The sequence below is a fragment of the Wyeomyia smithii genome, chromosome 1, assembly GCF_029784165.1.
Source record: "Wyeomyia smithii strain HCP4-BCI-WySm-NY-G18 chromosome 1, ASM2978416v1, whole genome shotgun sequence".
NCBI lineage: Eukaryota > Metazoa > Arthropoda > Insecta > Diptera > Culicidae > Wyeomyia > Wyeomyia smithii.
The window spans coordinates 11,183,643-11,191,918 of NC_073694.1; positions in this window are offsets into that span (position 1 = coordinate 11,183,643).

Below are 8,276 nucleotides of genomic sequence, written 5' to 3' on the forward strand. Positions count from 1 at the left end.
TCAGAATGGCAAGTAGTGGGACGGCAGCCAAGTTTTATTGTGTTATGTTTCTATTTTCTTACCCTCTGATTATCATATTGCTTGACAAATTTGTCGACATGCATCTGCTCGGTTGGGAAATGCCCGCCGTGTCTTCGTCGCTTCAACGTCAAGAGCGCTTCTTTTTTTGTTTTGGCAGCCAAAGAAAATACGTTTATTAATTTTCGGTCGGATTTTCTTTTTTTCTGATGATCTACTGGTTAACTGCCAATTTGTTCCGATCTAGTCAATTTATGACAAAGTGTGCATTTAAATATACCGAAATTATTATGTCACTTCCTTTTACGTGTTGGCGATAAATTTACCCTAAAATAGATGTCATTAGTTGTTTGTCAAATAAATATTTAGATGGGCTTCTGCTCACGTGTGAGAGACCTTTTGCACCAGTTGAGAGTCAACCTCTTCTTAAAGATGTAGGACAATTTTGAGAGATGTTGTCAGCTTTTGTTCTCGATTTGAGAAATTGCAGCATCATTTTCGACTCTGGATCTTGGAAAAATATAAAAGAGTTTGGTGCAAATAAATCGCAACTTCTTTCATGTGAACACCAGAAAGGAACCGTTACACTCGTTCTCGTCTTCCTTACTCGTTTTTTCTGTAGATATTTAAGAAGCATGTGGACTTGTATGAAAAATATGTCGTATTCTGTTACGGTATACGTGTTGCTGATATTTTTCTATTTTTTCGCAACCAGTGTAGGTCAATGTCTATCAGAAAATATTGTTGAAGTCAAATATCGATCATTTCTTTTATGCGATTTAATATCGGAACGTTTGGTGAAGTAATCTGAAATGAAACTTTGGTTCTAAAAACCTTTAAAATAACATTTTTCTTCACAAATGGCTTAAAAAACATATCGTAATGGCGTTTTTTTTTTTCACGAAATAAAAGTAATGTTCCTTTACCCATCGTCCCCAGAAGCCAATTTGCAGGTGCAACTAAGCATGGAAAAATGTGAGGCTTGAAAATGATCATAGCCTCAACCTCAAGGATGACAGTTACTAAAGTTTTGTAATCCATCTCGCGTCAAAACTGCCCTTGACCGATCAAACATGCCTCTCTTCGAGCGTAGCTGATGGGATGAATTTCCAGCTTGTGAATGTCCATGCTAAGGCTTGCCGTTTCCCGTGTAGAATTCTTGTGGAGAACCACAGCGAGATACGAAGCGGTCACCCGAGAAATCGGCAGCTGTGTTAGCCCCTCATCAAGAGCATTTTCGTGTTGCTTCTGACAAAATGCACACCTTTTACCCTATAACATCCGTCAGACCTTTATACCCACCGTAGGATTTTGTCAAATGGTAGATTGACATGCGCGCTAGCTTTCTAAAATAGTTTGGTGATATGTATTTTCCATGTTTCATATATCATCAAGAGCATTTTCGTGTTGCTTCTGACAAAATGCACACCTTTTACCCTATAACTTACGTCAGAACCTTACACCCACCGTAGGATTTTGTCAGATGGTAGATTGACATGCACGCTAGCTTTCTAAAATAGTTTGGTGATAGGTATTTCCCATGTTTCGTACATCATCAAGAGCATTTTCGTGTTGCTTCTGACAAAATGCACACCTTTTACCCTATAACATCCGTCAGACCTTTATACCCACCGTAGGATTTTGTCAGATGGTAGATTGACATGCACGCTAGCTTTTTAAAATAGTTTGGTGATAGGTATTTTCCATGTTTCATACATCACCAAGAGCATTTTCGTGTTGCTTCTGACAAAATGCACACCTTTTACCCTATAACTTCCGTCAAACCCTTATACCCACCGTTGGATTTTGTCAGATGGTAGATTGACATGCACGCTAGCTTTCTAAAATAGTTTGGTGATAGGTATTTTCCATGTTTCGTACATCATCAAGAGCATTTTTGTGTTGCTTCTGAAAAAATACACACCTTTTACCCTATAACTTCCGTCAGACCCTTATACCCACCGTAGGATTTTGTCAGATGGTAGATTGACATGTACGCTAGCTTTCTAAAATAGTTTGGTGATAGGTATTTTCCATGTTTCATACATCACCAAGAGCATTTTCGTGTTGCTTCTGACAAATTGCACACATTTTACCCTATAACTTCCGTCAGACCCTTATACCCACCGTTGAATTTTGTCAGATGGTAGATTAACATGCACGCTAGCTTTCTAAAATAGTTTGGTAATAGGTATTTTCCATGTTTCGTACATCAGCAAGAGCATTTTCGTGTTGCTTCTAGCAGAATACACACCTTTTACCCTATAACTTCCGTCAGACCCTTATACCCACCGTAAGATTTTGTCAGATGGTAGATTGACATGCACGCTAGCTTTCTAAAACCGTTTGGTAATAGGTATTTTCCATGTTTCGTACATCATCAAGAGCATTTTCGTGTTGCTTCTGAAAAAATACACACCTTCTACCCTATAACTTACGTCAGACCTTTATACCCACCGTAGGATTTTGTCAGATGGTAGATTGACATGCACGCTAGCTTTCTAAAATAGTTTGGTGATAGGTATTTTCCATGTTTCATACATCACCAAGAGCATTTTCGTGTTGCTTCTGACAAATTGCACACCTTTTACCCTATAACATCCGTCAGACCCTTATACCCACCGTAGGATTTTGTCAGATGGTAGATTGACATGCACGCTAGCTTTCTAAAATAGTTTGGTGATAGGTATTTTCCATGTTTCATACATCACCAAGAGCATTTTCGTGTTGCTTCTGACAAATTGCACACCTTTTACCCTATAACTTCCGTCAGACCTTCATACCCACCGTAGAATTTTGTCAGATGGTAGATTATCATGCACGCTAGCTTTCCAAAATAGTTTGGTGATAGGTATTTTCCATGTTTCATACATCACCAAGAGCATTTTCGTGTTGCTTCTGACAAATTGCACACATTTTACCCTATAACTTCCGTCAGACCCTTATACCCACCGTTGAATTTTGTCAGATGGTAGATTGACATGCACGCTAGCTTTCTAAAATAGTTTGGTAATAGGTATTTTCCATGTTTCGTACATCAGCAAGAGCATTTTCGTGTTGCTTCTAGCAGAATACACACCTTTTACCCTATAACTTCCGTCAGACCCTTATACCCACCGTAGGATTTTGTCAGATGGTAGATTGACATGCACGCTAGCTTTCTAAAACAGTTTGGTAATAGGTATTTTCCATGTTTCGTACATCATCAAGAGCATTTTCGTGTTGCTTCTGAAAAAATACACACCTTCTACCCTATAACTTACGTCAGACCTTTATACCCACCGTAGGATTTTGTCAGATGGTAGATTGACATGCACGCTAGCTTTCTAAAATAGTTTGGTGATAGGTATTTTCCATGTTTCATACATCACCAAGAGCATTTTCGTGTTGCTTCTGACAAATTGCACACCTTTTACCCTATAACATCCGTCAGACCCTTATACCCACCGTAGGATTTTCTCAGATGGTAGATTGACATGCACGCTAGCTTTCTAAAATAGTTTGGTGATAGGTATTTTCCATGTTTCATACATCACCAAGAGCATTTTCGTGTTGCTTCTGACAAATTGCACACCTTTTACCCTATAACTTCCGTCAGACCTTTATACCCACCGTAGAATTTTGTCAGATGGTAGATTATCATGCACGCTAGCTTTCCAAAATAGTTTGGTGATAGGTATTTTCCATGTTTCATACATCACCAAGAGCATTTTCGTGTTGCTTCTGACAAATTGCACACCTTTTACCCTATAACATCCGTCAGACCTTTATACCCACCGTAGGATTTTGTCAGATGGTAGATTGACATGCACGCTAGCTTTCTAAAACATTTTGGTGATAGTATTTTCCATGTTTCATACATCACCAAGAGCATTTTCGTGTTGCTTCTGACAAATTGCACACTTTTTACCCTATAACTTCCGTCAGACCTTTATACCCACCGTAGGATTTTGTCAGATGGTAGATTGACATGCACGCTAGCTTTCTAAAATAGTTTGGTGATAGGTATTTTCCATGTTTCATACATCACCAAGAGCATTTTCGTGTTGCTTCTGACAAAACGCAAACCTTTACCCTATAACTTCCGTCAGACCCTTATACCCACCGTTGGATTTTGTCAGATGGTAGATTGACATGCACGCTAGCTTCCTAAAACAGTTTGGTGATAGGTATTTTCCATGTTTCATACATCACCAAGAGCATTTTCGTGTTGCTTCTGACAAAACGCAAACATTTACCCTATAACTTCCGTCAGACCCTTAAACCCACCGTTGGATTTTGTCAGATGGTAGATTGACATGCACGCTAGCTTTCTAAAACAGTTTGGTGATATGTATTTTCCATGTTTCGTACATCACCAAGAGCATTTTCGTGTTGCTTCTGACAAATTGCACACCTTTTACCCTATAACTTCCGTCAGACCTTTATACCCACCGTAGGATTTTGTCAGATGGTAGATTGACATACACGCTAGCTTTCTAAAACAGTTTGGTGATAGGTATTTTCCATGTTTCGTACATCACCAAGAGCATTTTCGTGTTGCTTCTGACAAATTGCACACCTTTTACCCTATAACTTACGTCAGACCTTTATACCCACCGTAGGATTTTGTCAGATGGTAGATTGACTTGCACGCTAGCTTTCTAAAATAGTTTGGTGATAGGTATTTTCCATGTTTCATACATCACCAAGAGCTTTTTCGTGTTGCTTCTGACAAAATGCACACCTTTTACCCTATAACTTCCGTCAGACCCTTATACCCACTGTTGGATTTTGTCAGATGGTAGATTGACATACACGGTAGCTTTCTAAAACAGTTTGGTGATAGGTATTTCCCATGTTTCGTACATCATCAAGAGCATTTTCGTGTTGCTTCTGAAAAAATACACACCTTTTACCCTATAACTTACGTCAGACCTTTATACCCACCGTAGGATTTTGTCAGATGGTAGATTGACATGCACGCTAGCTTTCTAAAATAGTTTGGTGATAGGTATTTCCCATGTTTCATACATCACCAAGAGCATTTTCGTGTTGCTTCTGACAAAACGCAAACCTTTACCCTATAACTTCCGTCAGGCCCTTATACCCACCGTTGGATTTTGTCAGATGGTAGATTGACATGCACGCTAGCTTTCCGAAATAGTTTGGTGATAGGTATTTTCCATGTTTCATACATCACCAAGAGCATTTTCGTGTTGCTTCTGACAAATTGCACACCTTTTACCCTATAACTTCCGTCAGACCTTTATACCCACCGTAGGATTTTGTCAGATGGTAGATTGACATGCACGCTAGCTTTCTAAAACAGTTTGGTAATAGGTATTTTCCATGTTTCGTACATAATCAAGAGCATTTTCGTGTTGCTTCTGACGGGGGTGACAAATAAAATTAGTAACGGCCTATAAATCTATATCTATAAATGTTTTCAGTCACAGAAATATGTAATCTTTCACTTCATTGAGTATTTCTTTCCATGTTTTGTGAATATTGCTCAGAAAATATATATATTTCATAACTCACCAAATATACAATTATGGATCACTTTTGAGAGCGGTTCTAATTATGAGACATTTCGCATCACATTATGGATCAGCATATTAAAAAAAAACAACTTCTGGCAACGAATTCATTCAATAAACCTTATTCAAATTATGTAATTTGAAGAAATAACATATTTCAAATCGTATTAAAGATCCCGCATGGCCTGGCCACATTTTATGTGGCTTTTGAGATTGCAGTTAGATCGAGAGTCCAGGTCTGTCGCTCCCGAAGGTAGAAATGAACCATTGTATACGGTACATCATAACAGTTTCCCGCTTTACGTAGCATTCCTGTCCCTCGTGCCTTGGGAATAATATTTTTTAAAGGCTCAGCACTGTTGAGCTTCCGTTTAGAGCTCAATAGAAGTTGAGAGCGTGTTTTAGTTGATGAAAATCACATTTGAATCGGAGTGATTCATATTTATAGAGATCTATCTTGTCCCGGTCCCTATTATGCAACACTTAGAAAATAACTAATTTTTACAGAAAAATCTTTATCAACCATCAACATTTTGATGAATCGTAAAGAACTTACCTTGATCTTCGTGTATGAGTTATTTGTTGCACGAGAATTAGCGATTATATCACATATGAACCTTATGAATGATGAGCGTGCCACTTACGCTGAATAAGAAAAACGACACATCGACAATATTTTGATAGATTTGGAAGACAATATTTTACGCTTATAAAAAACACATCCATCTAGGAATAAGAACGATGTTTTCCATGTTCAAAGCTAGCAAATATGGCATATTTTACTGCAAAAATGTTACATGCCTTCGAACCGTTAGTTTAACTGAGTTAAACACCCGAAACAATGTTAAATTCTAAGAGATGGCGCTGTAATGGTAGTAGTAAAATCGAAATTTCTACGAGCATTTTGCTTATTGACCTGAAAAACTGCTATTAGTTACCTTGTTTTTATATTAATCTAACTTTCTAGTAGTTACTTTTACTATTTGCAATCTATTTTTATCAAGAAACTTGATTTTCGTATACAACTCCGTTGACTCAATACCGTGCTGGATCGAAACCCGTACAGTATCAAAATCCGTACACCTTGATGTTTTTCTTCAATTTTAGGCATTATAAAAATGAAAATTCATATGATAGTTACATGTATATGTCCGTTGAACTATTGGCCTTCTGCTAAATTAAACTATGCGCCAGTAGGCCATGAAATAAAAATATTGAAAATAAAATATCAATCGTGTATCGGTTTCAGTTGTCATTTCGTCGCATTGTTAGAGAATTTACTAAGCAAACATTCCTAGGATAAAAACCTTTTTCGAGTGCGATATAAGTGTGAATCTTTTTGAATTCGATTGAAAAGGTAAGTCTTTGTCATTTTCCACCTGCATATTGTCTGGTAAATAGTGTAAATTGTATTTAATCATCAAAAACTGTGCCGTACGGATTTTGATCCTTGTTGATCGCTTGAATCAAAATCCGTATAGCCTGTGTATCATGCATATATTATTGGTGTCAGTTTAAACATGTCAGTTTAAAGCAATATGGGATTTCTTGATTTTATATTGACCGTCGAAGATTATCATGTGCTTAGGTGTACGGATTTCAATCCAGCACGGTATAGTAGTACAGCAAAATCAAGTTTTGTGATAAAAATAGATTGAATGTAGTAAAAGTAAGTACTAGAAAGTTAGAATAATATACAAAACAGAGTAACTAATAGCAGTTTTTCCGGTCATAAAGCAAAATGCTCTGCTCGTTAAAATTTCGATTTAACTACCACTACCACTGCAGCGCCATATCTTAGAATTGAACATTGTTTCGGGTGTCCCATTGCGGGAGATCCATAATTGTGGGGGGAGTGTATTGCAACACCCAGTTTGAATATTGCAACACCTTCCGAAAAGTTTAGCAACACCTAGAATAGGCGGATATCTTGTGTTTTTGACAACCTAGAAAGTTGCAGTTTTCTGCAAAACACAAGCTTACGTATTGTGTGAAGTGATCAAACTGTCAACATTGAAATTGGTTTCACTTCGTCATGCGTAAACAATCAGTGCTTATAGAATTGGGTAAATCAAAAGTGTTACTGTGTTACTGAATATTGCAACTATCAAAACAGAGTTCAAGATAGAGTAAGTTAAAAACACTGAAAACTTTATGCACACTAGCAGCACATTGAAGAAAAATTCCGAACTAAACTGTTAGCCAACCAAAAACTCTTGATCTTTTGAGTAACTTTGCTGAACTGGGATTATTGAGCTAAACGGAATTCGAAACGCTCAAAGCTACATGCACATCAGCGCTACGTTGCGGCTGAATTCTGCACTATATTGTCCGCCAATTGCAAACCCTTGACTTCCTGAGTAATTTTGCTGGAAATCGCAACTCTCTAAATGGCGAGATTATTGAGCGTTCAAAACACTCGAAACTACAAGCACACAAGCGCGGCGTTGCGGCTGAACTTCGCACTATACTGTCTTCCAATTACAAGCCCTTGACCTCCTGAGCAACTTTGCTGAAGATTTCAACTATCTAGGTTTCCAGAATCAAAAGATAGATTTACATAAATCTACCCATTTTGAGTGATGCTAAACTTTTCGGGGTGTTGCAATATTCAAACTGGGTGTTGCAATACTCAGTAAAGCGCTTCCAAACTTATGACGGGTACTGTATTTATCGCGACAATATCGTTCTGAAACGAAATAACGAACGATTTTTAACGAAAATTAACAAACTTAT